Source organism: Desmodus rotundus, chromosome X, assembly GCF_022682495.2.
Source record: "Desmodus rotundus isolate HL8 chromosome X, HLdesRot8A.1, whole genome shotgun sequence".
In the NCBI taxonomy this organism is placed as follows: Eukaryota; Metazoa; Chordata; class Mammalia; order Chiroptera; family Phyllostomidae; genus Desmodus; species Desmodus rotundus.
Window position 1 is genome coordinate 59,437,892 of NC_071400.1, and position 17,858 is coordinate 59,455,749.

Genomic DNA, 17,858 nt, shown 5'->3' on the forward strand with positions numbered 1-17,858 from the left:
ACCAATAGTGATGAGAAGGAAACTGGGACTCAGATCAATGGTGTGGACCAGAAGCAAGAAAGAAACATCCAACCAGGAAAGAATGAAGAAACAAGAATTCAGAAAAATGAGGAGAGGCATAGGAACCTCCAGGACATCTTGAAATGTTCCAACATCTGAATTATAGGGGTGCCAGAAGGAGAAGAGGAAGAACAAAACATTGAAAACTTATTTGAACAAATAATGAAGGAGAACTTCCCTAATCTGGCAAAGGAAATAGACTTCCAGGAAGTCCAGGAAGTTCAGAGAGTCCCAAAGAAGCTGGACCCAAGGAGGAACACACCAAAGCACATCATAATTACATTACCTAAGATTAAACAGGAGAGAATCTTAGAAGCAGCAAGAGAAAAGGACACAGTTACCTACAAAGGACTTACCATAAGACTGTCAGCTGATTTCTCCAAAGAGACCTTACAGGCAAGAAGGGGCTGGCAAGAAGTATTCCAAGTCATGAAAGGCAAGGACCTACATCCAAGATTACTGTATCCAGCAAAGCTATCATTTAGAATGGAAGGGCAGATAAAGTGCTTCTCAGATAAGGTCAAGTTCAAGGAGTTCATCATCACCAAGCCCTTATTATATGAAATGTTAAAGGGAGTTACATAAGAAAAAGAAGATCAAAAATAGGAACAGTAAAAATGACAGCAAACTCACAGTTATTAATGACCACACCTAAAACAAAAACAAGAGCAAACTAGGCAAACAACTAGAACAGGAACAGAACCGCAGGAATGGAGATTACATGGAGGGTTATCAACAGTGGAGTGGGAGGGGGAGAGAGCGGGGAAAGGTACAGAGAATAAGTAGCATAAATGATAGGTGGAAAATAGACAGGGGGAGGGTAAGAATAGTGCAGGAAATGTAGAAGCTAAAGAACTTATAAGTATGACCCATGGACATGAACTATAGGGGGGGAATGTGGGAGGGAGGGGGTGGGCAGGATGTAGTGGAGTGGGAGGGGGAAAATGAGACAACTGTAATAGCATAATCAATAAATATATTTAAAAAAATAAATAAGTAAAATAAAAATAATAGACATTAAAATTAAATAAAAATTTCTCTTTTAGTAAGGTAGCAAGTTTTTTGCCCCCATGATCTTTTCCCCTAATATCATGACTGTGTATATGTTAATATTACATGGTCAAAAAGCCTTTGACAATTGAATTAGTTAAAAATCAATTTACCTTAAAATAGAGAGGTCATCCTATGTTATCTAAATGAGCCCAATGCAATCACAAGGGCCTTTAAATGAAGAAGAGGTACACAGAAGAGGAAACCAGAGAGATGCAGGAGAGATTCAAAGCATCAAAGCAACTCAATCCTCTATTGCTGACTTTGAAAATGAAGGAAACCATGAGCAAGGAATATAAGTGGCCTCTAGAAGCTGAGAGAAACTTCTGGCCAATAGCCAGCAAGGAAACGGGTACCTCCATGGAGCTGAAAGTGGTCAGTAATCTAAGTAATCTTGGAAGCAGATTCATCCTCAGTGCTTCCAAAAGAGAAACTCAGCCCTGGCATTCTCTTCAGCCTTGTGAGGCTTTCTAAGCAGAAAACCCAGCTCCAATCAACCAAACATTTGATGTACAGGAACAATGAGACTAAAAATGTGTGCTGATCTAAACTGTTAGATATTTAGTAGTTTGTTACATCAGCAATAGAAACTAATATACTTAGTTTCTTCATCTATAAGGGGGGTTAATAATAGATACTCCTTTTGGATTGTGTGATGCGTGTGCAGGGAAGGAGGGGGAGAGAGTGAAGGAAAAAGAGAGGGGGGAAGAACTGAATTTATTAGAGCACACAGCATATAATAGGCATTCAAAAATTGTTGCAGTGATGTGATATTAATAATAAACTATCATACACATATGATATACAGGGTCCAGCAGAAGTAACACCTGCTTGAGTGTGGTTGGTAGGGTAATAATATGGGTATAACAATTTGTAGTTTTAATTGAAACATTTCACTTAAAATATCATATGGTGTGCTTAAGTGAGATATTGTTATGTTACAGAATTACATGCTTATGATTTTGTAATAAAATATTCTGCAGTTAAAAAGGGGCATTATTTGTGCTGGACACTATTTTGCCATTCATTATCAGATTTTTATCCTTATTACAATGCTGATAGGTGAGCAGGGTAAGAATTTTTTAACTTAAAGAATGAATAATAAAACATAAAGAGGTTTTTACTTGGTCACAAACCAGGAACTAATAAGTGTCAGAGAAGGACTGAACACAATACTTCTGACGCCTGATTAAGTGGTATTCCCATGCATTATGAAAAAGGGGAAGGGATTAAGAAGTACAAATTCGCAGTTACAAAATAGTCATGGGGATGTAAAGTACAGCATAGCGAATTTAATCAATAATATTATAATAACTATGTATGGTGCCAGGTGGGTACTGAAAATATTGGGGAAACACTTTGTAATGTATATGACTTTCTGCAGTGTCATAATTTTCCTAGTACAGGTCTTTGACATCCTTGTTTTTTTAATATCCGTTTCAGTCACTTTGTTATTGGCATATAAAAATGCAACTGATTTCTGTATATTAACTTTGTATCTCACTAGTTTGCTGAATGCATTCATCAGCCCTAGTAGTTTCTTGGTGGTATCTTTGGAGTTCTCTATATATTGTATCATGTGATCTGCAAATAAAGACAGTTTTACTACTTCCTTTCCAATTTAGATGCCTTTTATTTCTTCTTGTCCGATTCCTATGGTTTGACTTCCAATACAATGTTTAATAAGAGAGGTGTAAGCAGATAACCCTGTCTTGTCCTGATCTAAAGGGGAATGTTTGTAGTTTCTTCCCACTGAGTATGTTGGTAGTTGGTTTATCATAAATGGCCTTTATTATGTTTAGGTATGTTCCCTCTATTCCCACTTTGCTGAGAGTTTTATAATAAATGGATACTAGATTTTATCAAGTGCTTTTTCTGCATATATTTATAAGATCATGTGGTTTTATCCTTCCTTTTGTTTATGTGATGTATCACATTTATTGATTTGCAAATATTGTACCATCCTTGCACCCCCAGAATAAATTCTGCTTCATCATTGTGTATGATCTTTGTGCTGCATTGCTATATTCAATTTCCTACTATTTTGTTGAGGATTTTAACATTTATGTTCGTTGGGGATATTGGCTTATAATTTTCTTTTTGTAGTGTCTTTATCTGGTTTTGGAATTAGGATAATGCTGGCCTTGTAAAATGATCTTGGGAGCCTTCCATCCTCTTGAATTTTATGAAATAGTTTGAGAAGGAGAGGTGTTAGTTCGTCTTGGAAAGTTTGGTAAAATTCACCTGTGAAGGCATCCAGTCCAGAGTTTTTGATTGATGTGTTTTTTGATTATTGCTTCAATTTCACTAGGTGTAATCTGTCTATTCAGATTCTCTGATTCTTCCTGATTTAGTTTTGGAAGATGGTATATTTCTAGAAATTTATCCATTTCTTGATGAGTCTGATTAAAGGTTGGCCAATAATGTTTATCTTTTCAAAGAACCAACTCTTGGATTCATTGATCTTTTGTATTGTTTTTTTAGACTCTATTTCATTTATTTCTGCTCTGGTCTTTATTATTTCCTTCCTTCTACTGACTTCGGGCTTTGTTTGTTGTTCTTTTTCAAGGATGGTGCTGGCATAAAAAAACAAACAAATGGAACAATGGAACAGAACAGAGAGCCCAGTAATAAACCCACACTTTTAGAGTAATTAATATCCAACAGAGGAATCCAGCATATACAATGGGCTGAAGATGGTTTATTCAATACATGGTGTTAAAAAATTGGACACATACATGCAGAAAAAATGAAGCTACCACCTTCTTACACGGCACACAAGAATAAATTCAAAATAGATCAAAGACTTAAATCATAAAAATGCTAGAAGAAAACCTAGGCAGCAAAATCTTTGACATGCCTCACAGCAATATTTCATTGGATGTATCTCCCCCGGCAAGGGAAACAAAAGAAAAAATAAATAAATGGGACTACAGAAACTAAAAACTTTTTGCACAGCAAAGGAAATCATCAACAAAATAGAGACAACCCACAGAATGGGAGAATATATTCAACAACACATCTGATAAGGGGTTAATATCCAAAATTTATAAAGAACTCACAAAACTCAACACCAAAAAAACAACCAACTCAATTAAAAAATGGGCAAATGGCCTGAATAGGCACTTCTTCAAAGAGGACATACAGATGGCCAAAAGAGATATGAAAACATGCTGAATGTCTCTGATAATCATAGAAATGCAAATTAAAACCACAATGAGATACCACCTCACACCTGTCAGAATTACTATCATCCATAAATCAACAAACAAGTGCTGGCAAGGATGTGGAGAAAGGGGAACCAAGCAGCATTAGTGGAAATGCAGACTGGTGCAGACACTGTGGAAAGCAGTTATGGAGATACCACAAAAAATTAAAAATGGATCAGCCTGTTGACCCAGTGATCCCACTCCTGGGAATATATCTGAAGGAACCTAAAACACTAATTCAAAAGAACATAAGCACCCCTATGTTCATTGGAGCATTATTTACAGTTGCCAAGATATGGAAACAGCCAGTGTCCATCAATAGATGAGTGGATAAAACAACTATGGGACATTTACAAAATGGAATACTACTCAACTGTAAAAAAAGAAGAAAAGTTTACCCTTTGCAACAATATGGATAGACCTGGAGAACATTATGCTAAGTGAAATAAGCCAGTCAGAGAAAGAAAAATGCCATATGATTTCACTTATATGTGGAATCTAATGAACAAACTGAACTAACAAGCAAAATACAGACACATGGATGGCAGGATGACAGCTAAGGGGGAAGGGTAGAGAGTGGAGGATTGACGAAAAAAGACTCATGGACATGGACAACAGTGTGGTGATGTGGGGAGAGGGGGGTATAAGGGGACTAAATGATAATTAAAAATACAATAAAATTATTAAATTAAAACATAAATAAAAATAATTACCTCTGAAAAAATAAATACCAAAAATATGAAAAAAATAAATGTAGTCCCCCCCTAATAAAATACAGGACTTCTGTTTCAAGATAAAAACAGATTTATTTCTTCCTATTTCTCACAGATTATTACAATTAAAATCCCAGACATAGTACAACAGAAAATCATTAGGGGGTACTGAGATGTGGAAAGAGAAAAAAAAAATCCAATGAAAATGAAAAATCCCCAGCAACTCTGATGAATAACAAAGGAGAGAAAACAAATGAACAATATTAGAAATGGAAAAAAGTATATCATTAAGGACCCAACAGACATTAGAAAGATAAGATGTAATTTTTAAAGACTTTATGCCGATAAATGTAATAACTTAGAAGAAGGACATTTCCTTAAAAATATAACCTAAAACCAATTAAAAGAATATAATAAAAATATATGGGTGGAGGAGGGCAGAGGGGATAAAGGGGAACATCTGTAATAGTGTCAACAATAAATATAAAGAAATATATATATAATTTAAAACCAATGAAAGTGGGAAAAGGAGATGGTGGTGATGTAGGTGTGAGCTGAGCCTACTTGCTCATCCACCCAAATGGGATACCTAGCCAATCTTCTGAAGAACAGAGTGAACAGTAAACAGAATCCCAGCTGATAAGAAGTTTGGAAGCCAAAGTGTCCAGAGCACACTTAAAAATGGGTGGTAAGGAGATTTTGTAAGCTGACAAGAAGGTTCCCAGGCCATGCGCTGGAGAGCTAGAGACCTCAGCTGCTGTGGGAGCATCAGTGATAGCCACGGAGCAGCTCCCTCCCCTCCCAGAGTGGGGAAGTCTCAGACCTGCACCAGCAGAGACCTGGATGCAAAAAGTCGCTGGGGGTGATGAAAAGGCATAAGTGACAGACAGCCTGCAGCATACACAAGCTGGGGCAGCGGAACCTAGCTGGAACAGTACCAGAGAAAATGGGGAACCAGGTGACACCTAGAGCTGTAGAAAGAAAGGGGCCTGTGACTGCCCCTGACCCAGATAGACTGGGCTGGTCAGAGAGTTGGCCTATGTGGAAAACCAGGCACTTCTTAGGAGCTGCAGAGGCACTCAAGGGGACTTTTCTCAAAAAAAGAACTGAACAGTCATGCAGAGACCTTGCACATGCAAGAACCTCGCATGTGCACACACAGTAGCCAGGCCAGCAAAGAGGGAGGAGTGGGGTCACGATTTACTCCCACTCAGAGTGCCTCACAGATTGATCAAAGCCAGCAGCGGGGGCTCTGAGAGGCAGTGGCTCCCAGAGAGACTTCTTTCAATAGCTGAACTGATCAAAGTGTTTCACAATGAGGTGGATTATCAGCACCAGCCTGGTGCAAATGCACAGAGTGGACAGCACAGGCCTCACAGTGCTCTGAGGACTTGAGATGGGAACTGGGCACCTGTGATTATTGTAGCCCAGACTGAGCCACATCCTTGCAGAACTACAGGAAAGGGAAAAAAACGAGCCCATCCCCCTCTACCTGCAGGATCCAGGAAGACCTGCAAACTAGCTTGGCAGGTATAAAATCTGCAGAAGGCTTTTCTTTTTTTTCTTTTTTTTTTTTTTTTTTCAAAGTAAAAAGACCTGGAGCTGTGAAAAACCAAGATGGATCCAGATAGAATTCAGAAGGCAAACACCAACAGCTGAGACAAATTTCACTCTTGCTATCTTTCAGAACTTGCATTTTTTAATTTCTCTTCTTCCCATTTATTTAGAGTTTTTTCTTTTGTTTGTTTCTTTTTACTGTTTGATTTGGTTTTTTATTCTCCCATTCACATTGCATTTTAATTTTTCTTCTTTCATTTCATACCCCAAAGAACACACTACTCTTAGTCTTTTACTTTTTATGCTTTTTATTCAGATTATATATGTCTTATCATACTATTGTTATTCCAAATCCCCCACAGCACCCTTCCCCCATCTTAATCCATTTTTGCCATCTTCCTGAACTTTATTACTGTCATGGTTAACTTTATTTTCTCACCCTATGCTAAGACTTTATCCTTGATCCTCACTATTTCTCCTTCACCTAATCTCACATAAGTGCTCTTCTTCCTTAAGTCAGCTCACATTCTTTTTCCCTTCTAATAAGAGTCTTATTTCTTTTTCACCTTTTATAAAAAGTGGATAGTTGGGTGAAATATCATGGTTATTGCTATAATTCTCCAAAGGATCTCCTATTTGTTTTTACTTTAAATCCCATAGAATACTCTCACGCTCTCTTACTCCATTTTGCCTTCACCCTGCCCATGATCAGTTGAATGAGGAACTTTATTTCATTGTTTTCTCTCTCCCTCTTTTTTCTTTTTCTTTTCTTTCTTTACTTCCACTCTCTCAACCTGGGCTTTACTCCTTACTATTAGTTTTCTTCCCCCATTCTTTCAAAATCATTTTCCTTCACAGTAGACATCCCATATTCACTTTTCACTTCACTACAATATTCTTATTCCTGTTGCACCTGTATTAAATTTGACTCAACTGTTGTTGTTATCAACCGTGCTGTGGATTTTGTGCAATTTTGCTCCCGTTGGTCCAGTACCTTTTCAATTTTCTTTCAAACCTCATAGTATACTCCTTCCCTCTTCTTACCCCTTTGTTCCCATCATCCTTTTGTGTTTTACTTATGTTGTAAATTTTGCTATCTCCCTTTGTTCTCTTCAGTTCTATCCCAACTCTTATCAATTCTCCTCCCTTTTACCACACAACATTTACCCCTCTTTTAGTCATCTAATATTCCCTTTGTCATATAGTATAATATCACCAGTATCCCTTCACCTTTATTAATCTTAGTTCAATTGCAGTAGAAATAGCTGCTGTGGTAGGGGGTTCTTTTTGCTGGCATATGTTTGGTGGTCTGGTAATACTGCTTTGTTAAGCAACACCTGTACAACAACATACAAGAAAAGGTGAGAGTTGTGAAAACTAGTAATGAAACTCGATCACCAAATTACACCATACACAAAAATAAATTCAAGGTGGATAAAAGACTTAAATATAAGTCATAACACCATAAAAATCCTAGAGGAAAACATTGGCAGGAAAATCTCAGACGTTCCACGCAGCCACATCCTCACAGACACATCCCCTAAAGAAAGGGACATAAAGGAAAGAATAAACAAATGGGACCTCATCAAAATAAAAAAGCTTCTGCATGGCTAAGGAAAACAGTATTAAAATACAAAGAGAACCAACAGTATGGGAAAACGTATTTGCCAATGATACCTCAGACAAGGGCCTGATCTCCAAAATATATAAAGAACTCACACAACTCCACTCCAGGAAGACAAACAACCCAATTAAAAAATGGGCAAAGGACCTGAACAAACACTTCTCCAAGGAAGACATACAGAGGGCCCAGAGACATATGAAAAGTCAGCATCACTAGCCATCAGAGAGATGCAAATTAAAACCATAATGAGGTACCATCTCACACCGGTCAGAGTGGCCAACATAAACAAATCAACAAACAAATGTTGGAGAGGATGCAGAGAAAAGGGAACCCTAGTGCACTGTTGGTGGGAATGCAGACTGGTGAGGACACTGTGGAAAACAGTATGGAATTTCCTCAGAAAACTAAAAATGGAACTGCCCTTTGACCCAGCAATTCCACTACTGGGATTATACTCTAAGAACCCTGAAACACCAATCCAAAAGAACCTATGCACCCCAATGTTCATAGCAGCACAATTTACAACAGACAACTGTAGTTGAATAACAATAAAAATTTCAAAAAAAAAAAAAACTAGTAAACCTGCTAGAGGGGAGAACCCACCAACAAAGGAGCTACCAACAGTTAAAACCACAGTACACCAAGAGAGCACAAACAAATGGAAGAAAGGGCAACCCTAGAGCATCCAGAGAAGGAGATCAAAGAGACCACACCACTGAGTTCCACAGTACTCCTACTACAGAAGCTCACCCTACAAAGATAGCTGGCAAAGCAGAGCATCTGAAATCGTAGAACAAACAAAAAGACTCATCTAAAATGGGGAGACAAACATAGAACCCAAAATCAAAAGAAATGGAAGATTCCCCAGTAAAAGAGTAAATGAAAATGGAGGCAAGCAAACTATCAGATATAGAATTCAAAATGATGGTTACAAAGATACTCAAGGAACTCACTGACAACTAGAAAGAACTAAGTAGGAACTACAACAGTGTGATAAGGAAATAGAAACTATGAACAGGAAGAAATGAAGAATACCTAAAACAAAAATACACTAAAAGTAATTACAAGCAGGCTGGATGAAGCAGAGGACCAAATTAGTGAGCTGGAACACAAGATAGAAAGAAACATTCAGGTAGAGCAGATGGATGAAAAATGACTAAATATATATGAAGACAGCTTAAGAGCACTATAGGACAACATGAAACACCACAATATTTGAATCATAGGAATACCAGAAGAAAAGGAGCAAGGGATACAAAAATTATTAAAAAAAAAATAATGACAGAAAACTTGCAGAACCTGGAGAGGCAACAAGCCATCCAAGTTCAAAAAGCACAGAGGTTCCCAAACAAGATGAATCCAAGGAGGCCAACTCCAAGACACATCATAATTAAAATATCAAATTTTAAAGACAAAGGGAGAATCTTAAAGGCAGCAAGGGAGAAACAGGAAGTAACATACAAGGGAGTCCCAATAAGGCCAGCAGCTGAATCTCAATGTAAACACTAAAAGCCAGAAAGGAATGCCAAGAAATATTCCAATTAATGAAAAGCAAAGGCCTGCAACCAAGACTACTCTGCCCAGCAAGGCTCTCAATTAAAATGGAAAGCAAAATAAGGAGTTTCCAAGACAAAACAAGGTTAAAAGAATACACCTACACAAAGGCAGCACTGCAAGAGATGTTAAAGGGACTGCTTTCAGAGGAACACAGATAAAATGGAGGGAAAATGAATAAGTACCTATCAAAAATAACCACAAATGTTAGTGGATTAAATGCTCCAGTCAAAAGACACAGAGTGGCTGAATGGATAAGAAAACATGGCCTGCATATATGCTGCCTCCCAGGGACCCACCTCAGAACAAAAGACCTATACAGACTGTAAGTGAAGGGCAGGGAAAATGTATTCCAAGCAAATGGATAAGAAAAATAAGCTAGGGTAGCAAAATTTATATCAGACAAAATAGACTTCAAAACAAAATCCATAAAGAGACACAGAAGGATACCTGATAACACTCAAAGGAAGAATCCACCAAGGAGACATAAATGTTATAAACACATGCACCCAACATAGGAACAACCAAATATATTAGGAAAATCTTCAAGGACTTCAATATGTAGACAACAACACATTTATGGTAGCATATTTTAACACCCCACTGTCGAAAATGGACAGATCTTCCAAACAAATATCAACAAGGATATTGTGGCATTGAACAATGCCCAAGATCAAATGGACTTAACTGATATATATAGAACCTTTCAACCCAAAGACACAAAATACACATTCTTTTCAAATGCACATGAACATTTTCAAGGACAGACCACATGATTGGACACAAAACAAGCATCAACAAATTCACGAAAATTGAAATCATATCAACCATTCTCTCAGATGACAGGGGCCTGAAACTAGAAACCAACCTCAAGGAAAAAAACTGAAAGTAATTCAGATTCATGGATATCAAATATCATGCCCTTAAACAATGAAAGGGTCAATAATGAGATCAAGGAAGAAATTTAAAAGTTTCTAGAAACAAATGAAAATGAACACACAACAGTCCAAAAATTATGGGACACAGGGACAAGAATCCTGAGACAGAAGTTCATACCAATAAAGGCCCACCTGAAAAAGATAGAAACATTTCAAATAAGCAACCTAACCCTACATCTACAAGAATTGGAGGAACAAACATAAGCAAAGCCCAGAGCAAGTAGAAGGAAAAAATAACAAGGATCACAGCAGAATGAAATGACATAGACACTAAGACAAAAATTCAAAGGCTCAATAAATCCAGGATCTGGTTCTTTGAAAAGACAAACAAAATCAACAAGCCTTTAACTATACTCACAAAGGAAAAAAGAGAGAGGACTTCAAATAAAGAAAATCAGAAATGAAAGAGGAGAAGTTACAACTGATACCACAGAAATACAACAGTTTCTGAGAAATTACTTCAAACAACTATGGGTCAAGAAATTTGAAAACGTGGATGAAATGGACAAATATCTACAAAAACATAATCTTCCTAAACTGAATGAAGAAGAAGCAGAAAGCCTGAACAGAGCAATAATAGCTAGTGAAATTGAAGCAGTAATCAAAAACTCCGGGCACACAAAAGCCCTGGACCAGACGGTTTCACAGGAGAATTTTATAAAATATTTAAGGAAGAGCTAACTCCTATGCTACTCAGACTGTTCCAAAAAATTGAAGAAGAGGGAAGACTCCCAAACTATTTTTATGTGGCCATCATCATCCTAATCCCAAAATCAGGTACAAACACAACAAAGAAAGAAAACTACAGGCCAATATTGCTCATGAACATAGACGCTAAAATCCTCAACAAAATATTGGCAAACCACATCCAGCAATACATTAAAAAGATCATACACAATGATCAAGTGGGATTCATCTCAGGGATGCAAGGATGGTATAATATTTGAAAATCAATACATGTAATAGATCATATAAACAAAAAGAAACACAAAATTCACATGATCATATCAACAGATGCTGAAAAGCATTTGATAAGGTACAGCACTCATTCATGATAAAAACATTCAGCAAAATGGGAGTAGAGGGAGCATACCTCATCATAGTAAAGGCTATATACAAAAACGTACAACCAATATCAAAATCAATGGGCAAAAACTAAAAGCTTTCCCACTAAGATCAGGAACAAGACAAGGATGTCCACTTTCACCACTTGAATTCAACATACTATCAGAAGGCCTAGCCCCACCAATCAGTCAAGAAAAAGAAATAAAAGGCATCCAAATTGGAAAGGAGGAAATGAAACTGTCACTGTTTGCAGATGACATGATAGTGTACATGGAAAATCCTATAGACTCCACCAAAAAACTACTCAACTCAATCAGTGAGTATGGCAAAGCAGCAGGACACAATGCCAATATTCAGAAATAGAAGGCATTCCTGTACACCAACAACAAAACATCAGAAACAAAAAACAGGAAAAAAAATATCATTTGATATAGCAACATGAAAAATAAAGTACCTAGGAAAAAACCTAACTAAGTAGGTAAAAGACCTGTACTCAGAATACTACACAACACTGAAGAAATTAAGGAAGACACAAATAAATGGAAGCATATACCATATTCATAAATTGGAAGAATTACAATCATCAAAATGTCCATACTACCCAAAGCAATTTACAGATTCAATACAATTCCTATTAAAATACCAAAGACATATTTTACAAATTTATGCAGAACTGTAAACAACTCCAAATACTGCAGCAGTTTTGAGAAAGGAAAACAAAGCAGGAGGGATCACAATACATGATATCAAACTGTATTACAAGGCCACCGTAATCCAAACAGCCTGGTACTGCCATAAGAACAGACACATAGAGCAATGGAACAGAATAGAGAGCCCAGAAATATACCCAAGTCTTTGTCTAATTAATATTAGACAAAGGGGGAAGAAGCATAAAATGGAGTAAAAATTGCCTCTTCAACAAATGGTGTTGGGAGGTCTAGACAGCTACATGCAAAAAAATGAAACTCGATCACCAACTTACACCATACACAAAAATAAATTCAAGGTGGATAAAAGACTTAAATATAAATCTTGACAGCATAAAAGTCCTAGAGGAGAACATAGGCAGGAAAATCTGAGATATTCCACAAGGCAATATTTTGACTAATATATCCCCTAGAGCAAGGGACATAAAGGAAAGAATAAACAAATGGAACTTCATCAAAGGAAAAAGCTTCTGCACAGCTAAAGAAAACATCAGCAAAATGAAAAGGGAACCAACCATATGGGAAAACATATTTGCCAATGATTCCTTGGACAAGGGTATGATCTCCAAAATAAATAAATAACTCATATGACTGCACTCCAGGAAGACAAACAGTTCAATTAAAAAATGGGCAAAGGACTTGAACAGACACTTCTCCAAGGAAGACATACAGAGGGCCCAGAGACATATAAAAGGATACTCAGCCTCAGTAGCCATCAGAGAGATGCAAATTAAAACCACAATGAGATACCACTTCACACTGGTCAGAATTGCCATCATAACCAAATCAACAAAAAACAAGTGCTGGCAAGGTTGTGGAGAAAAGGGAACCCTAGTGGGCTCTTGGTGGGAATGCAGACTGGTGTAGCCACTGTGGAAAACAGTATGGAATTTCCTGAGAAAACTAAAAATGGAACTGCCTTTTGACCCACCAATTCCACTCGTTGGTTTATACCCTAAGAATCTTGAAATACCATTCAAAAGAACCTATGCACCCCAATGTTCATAGCAGCACAATTGACAATAGCCAAGTGCTGGAAGCAACCTAAGTGCCCATCAGAAAATAAATGGATCAAAAAATTATGGTACATTTACAAGATGGAATACTATGCAGCAGAAAGAAAGAAGGAACTTCTATCCTTTGCAACAAGCATGGATGGAACTGGAGAGCATAATGCCAAGTGAAATAAGCAGGCTGTGAAAAACGAATACCGTATGATCTCACCTATAAGTGGAACCTAATCAACAAAACATACCAGCAAGCAAAATATAACCACAGACATGGAAATAAAGAACAAACACAGTAACCAGAGGGGAGAGGGGCAGCGGATAATGGGGGAAAGAAGGGGAAGGGTTGTTAAGTAACATGTATAAAGAACCCATTGACAAACCAAAAGGGGGTAGGACTAAAAGTGGGAGGTGGGGGGATGATGTGATAGAGGAGAACATGGGGGGGATACAGATGACTTTTTTAAACAATAATAAAGAAAGAATAAAGTAAAGGAAGAAAAATAAAAATAGGTTTAGAAAAAATATAAAACTGTCTAATATATAGTCTGAATACTCATAACTCTTTAAAAAACTGAATCTATAACTAAAAACTTGCCCAGATGGCATTACCAGTGAATTCCTCTAAACCTTTAGAGACAAATGGCATCAGTCTTACATAATCTCTTTCAGTGTATAAAAAATTAGTTTTGTATCCCAATTCATTTTTGAAGCTCATGTACCTTAACACCAAAATCTCACAAGAATTTGACAAATAAAAGAAAATTAAAGGCCAATCTTTCCTATAAACCGTGATGCAAAAGATTTAAATCACATACATACACATATATGCACACATATATCCTATCCTGTTATTCAAAATAACTAGAAGAGCAGGGTTTATACCAAGAATAAAATGTTGATTTAACACTTGAAAATCTATGAATATACCTTGCCACATTAAAAAAACAAAGGAGAAAATGCGATCAACTTATAAGATGCAAAAATTATCTGATAAAATCAACACCCATTCATGTGTTAACTAATCTTATCATAGTAATAAGTTTTATATATATATATCAAATCATCACAGTATGCACCTCCATTTTATACATTATATTAATTATATCTCAATGAAACATGGGGAAAAATTCACCATAACATTTACGATTTTAAAAAACTCTACAAACCAAAAATAAAAAGAACCTTTCTTAACCTGATTAAAAAAAAATAAATAACAGCTTCCGGCCAAGATGGAGATGTAGGTAGACACACTGCGCGGCCTCGCACAACCAAAAGAAGGACAACAACAATTTAAAAACAAAAAACAACAAGAACTGACAGAAAATCAAACTGTATTGAAGTCTGAAAACCAAGGAGATAAAGAAGAAACATTCATCCAGACCAGTAGGAGGGGCAGAGACAGGCAGTAGGGGCGGAGAGGACTCAAGACAAGGCGGCATCGGACCCAGGGAGGTGGCAGATTGTGGGACGGGGCAGGCCAGGCTGCAGCTAGCAGACCCCGCAGCCCCACATTCCCACATAGATAAACTGGGAGGAATAGTGGGTGAGCGAAACAAACCGCGCAAACCAAGGCTCCAGCGTGGGGAAATAAAGCCTCAAACCTCTGACTGAAAACACCGGTAGGGGTTGAGGCGGCAGTGGGAGAAACTCCCAGCCTCACAGGAGAGTTCTTTGGAGGGACCCACAGGGGCCTGGAGCATGCACAAGCCCACCCACTCGGGAATCAGCACTAGAGGGGCCCAGTTTGATTGTGGGTAGCAGAGGGAGTGACTGCAATACGGCAGAGAGTGGAGCATGCGCCATTGCTCCCTCTCGTCCCCCACCCCCCACATACAGCATCACAACACAGCAAACAGCATTACCCTGCCCCAGTGAACACCTAAGGCTCCGTGCCTTTACATAACAGGTGCGCCAACACACACAAAAAATGGCCCAAATGAAAGAACAGATCAGAGCTCCAGAAAAAATACAACTAAGCAGAGAACAGATATCCAACCTATCAGATGCACAGTTCAAAACACTGGTAATCAGGATGCTCACAGAATTGGTTGAATTTAGTCGCAAATTAGATGAAAAAATGAAGGCTATGCTAAGAGAAACAAAGGAAAATGTACAGGGAACCAATAGTGATGGGAAGGAAACTGTAACTCAAATCAGCGGTGTGGACCAGAAGGAAGAAAGAAAGATCCAACCAGAAAAACAATGAAGAAAGAAGAATTCAAAAAAATGAGGAGAGGATTAGGAAACTCCAGGACATCTTTAAACATTCCAACATCCGAAATATAGGGGTGCCAGAAGGAGAAGAGGAAGAACAAAAAATTGAAAACTATTTGAACAAATAATGAAAGAGAACTTCCCTAATCTGGCAAACGAAATAGACTTCCAGGAAGTCCAGGAAGCTCAGAGAGTCCCAAAGAAGCTGGACTCGAGGAACACACCAAGGCACATCATAATTACATTCCCCGAGATGAAACAGAAGGAGAGAATCTTAGAAGCAGCAAGAGAAAAGGACACAGTTGCCTACAAAGGAGTTCTCATAAGACTGTCAGCTGATTTCTCAAAAGAAACCTTACAGGCAAGAAGGGGCTGGAAAGAAGTATTCCAAGTCATGAAAGGCAAGGACCTACATCCAAGATTACTGTATCCAGCAAAGCTATCATTTAGAATGGAAGGGCAGATAAAGTGCTGCTCAGATAAGGTCAAGTTAAAGGAGTTCATCATCACCAAGCCCTTATCCTATGAAATGTTAAAGGGATTTATCTAAGAAAAAGAAGATCAAAAATATGAACAGGAAAAATGACAGCAAACTCACAGTTATTAACAACCACACCCAAAACAAAAACAAAAGCAAACTAAGCTAACAACTAGAACAGGAACAGAACCACAGAAATGGAGATCACATGGAGGATTATCAACAGGGGAGTGGGAGGAGGAGACAGGGGGGAAAGATACAGAGAATAAGTAGCATAAATGGTAGGTAGAAAATAGACAGGGGGAGGGTAAGAATAGTATAGGAAATGTAGAAGCCAAAGAACTTATAAGTATGACCCATGGACATGAACTATAGGGGGGAATGTGGGAGGGAGGGGGTGGGCAGGATGGAGTGGAATGAAGGAGGGGAAATGAGACAACTGTAATAGCATAATCAATAAATATATTTTTTTAAATAAAAATTAAAAAGTAAATAAAAAACTGACAATTTAAAAAAAAACTACAGCAAAATCCTTACTTAATGGTGAAATAACAAAAATTTTCTTTCAGGTCAAGAATAAAATAGAAGATGCCTGTAATCTCCAGTTACATACTGCACTGTACTGGAAGTACTAGGCAAAACAATAAGGCATGATAAAAATAAATACATCAAAATTTGAAATAAAAAAGTGAAATAAAATTATTTAAATATTTCTAAAAACAGCAGGTAAATTAATTCTGTTAATGAATTCATCAATATCTCTGACTATAAGATCAATATTCAAAAATTAAAAAATCAATTGTATTTTTGTATAACTGAAAAATTGTTTAGAAAATAAAAATTTTTTAAAGATACATTTATAATGGCATCAAAAAAATATCTAAGAATAAATTAAATTTTGTACAGGTTGCATATACAACACACTATATAATATATTGAGTAAAAATAAAAATCTAAATAAATGGACAGGTATACATGTTCCTAGATTGAAAGACCCCTTTTTGGAAAAATAAGAGTTATTCCCACATTGACCAATAGATTCAATGCAATTGTAATACAAATTCCAAGAGGTCCTTTACTGTCTGGAAATTGGCAACTTTATTCTAACATTTATAAGAAGGATGAAGAGAATTACATTATCAGATTATTAAAACTTATTAATATATTTGATAATTGAATATCTATTGGACATCCACATAGAAAAGAATGATTCTCAACTCTATCTGACATAATGTACACACACATACAAGGTCTGTCCAGAAGGTATCCAGCCATGTAATATGAAAAAGAAACATTTATTGAAGAAGATACAAGAAACACTGGACATCTATTATCAACACGTTTAGTAAGTGCAGAAGGTGGCGGCCAAGTAGGGGAAGATGAGTCCACTTTTTCTTACCCCACACTCAGATTCTCAGCTGATCTACCAACAAATAACTTGAATAACAAATGGAATCTTAGCTGATGTGAAGTTTGGAAGCCAAGGACTACAGAAGACACTTCACTATGGGCAGTAAGAAGATTTTATATGTTAAAGGGGAAATACCCTGTGCATGGAGCCTGCAGCCATGGAGAGACTTATCAGAAATCACAGCTTTGTGACACTCTCTCCTCCCAGGGCAGGGAACCCAGAAACCTGGGCCAAGAGTGACTTGAGAGGATATATGAAGTCAGGGAGA

At 37.3% G+C, this 17,858-nt stretch overlaps 1 protein-coding gene across 2 annotated transcripts in view; it reads right to left on the reverse strand.

Annotated features, from left to right (window-relative positions):
* The window catches only part of GABRA3 (gamma-aminobutyric acid type A receptor subunit alpha3), a 413,998-nt gene that overhangs the window by 346,470 nt on the left and 49,670 nt on the right, over positions 1-17,858 (reverse strand). The gene's annotated exons all lie outside the window — the stretch shown is intronic.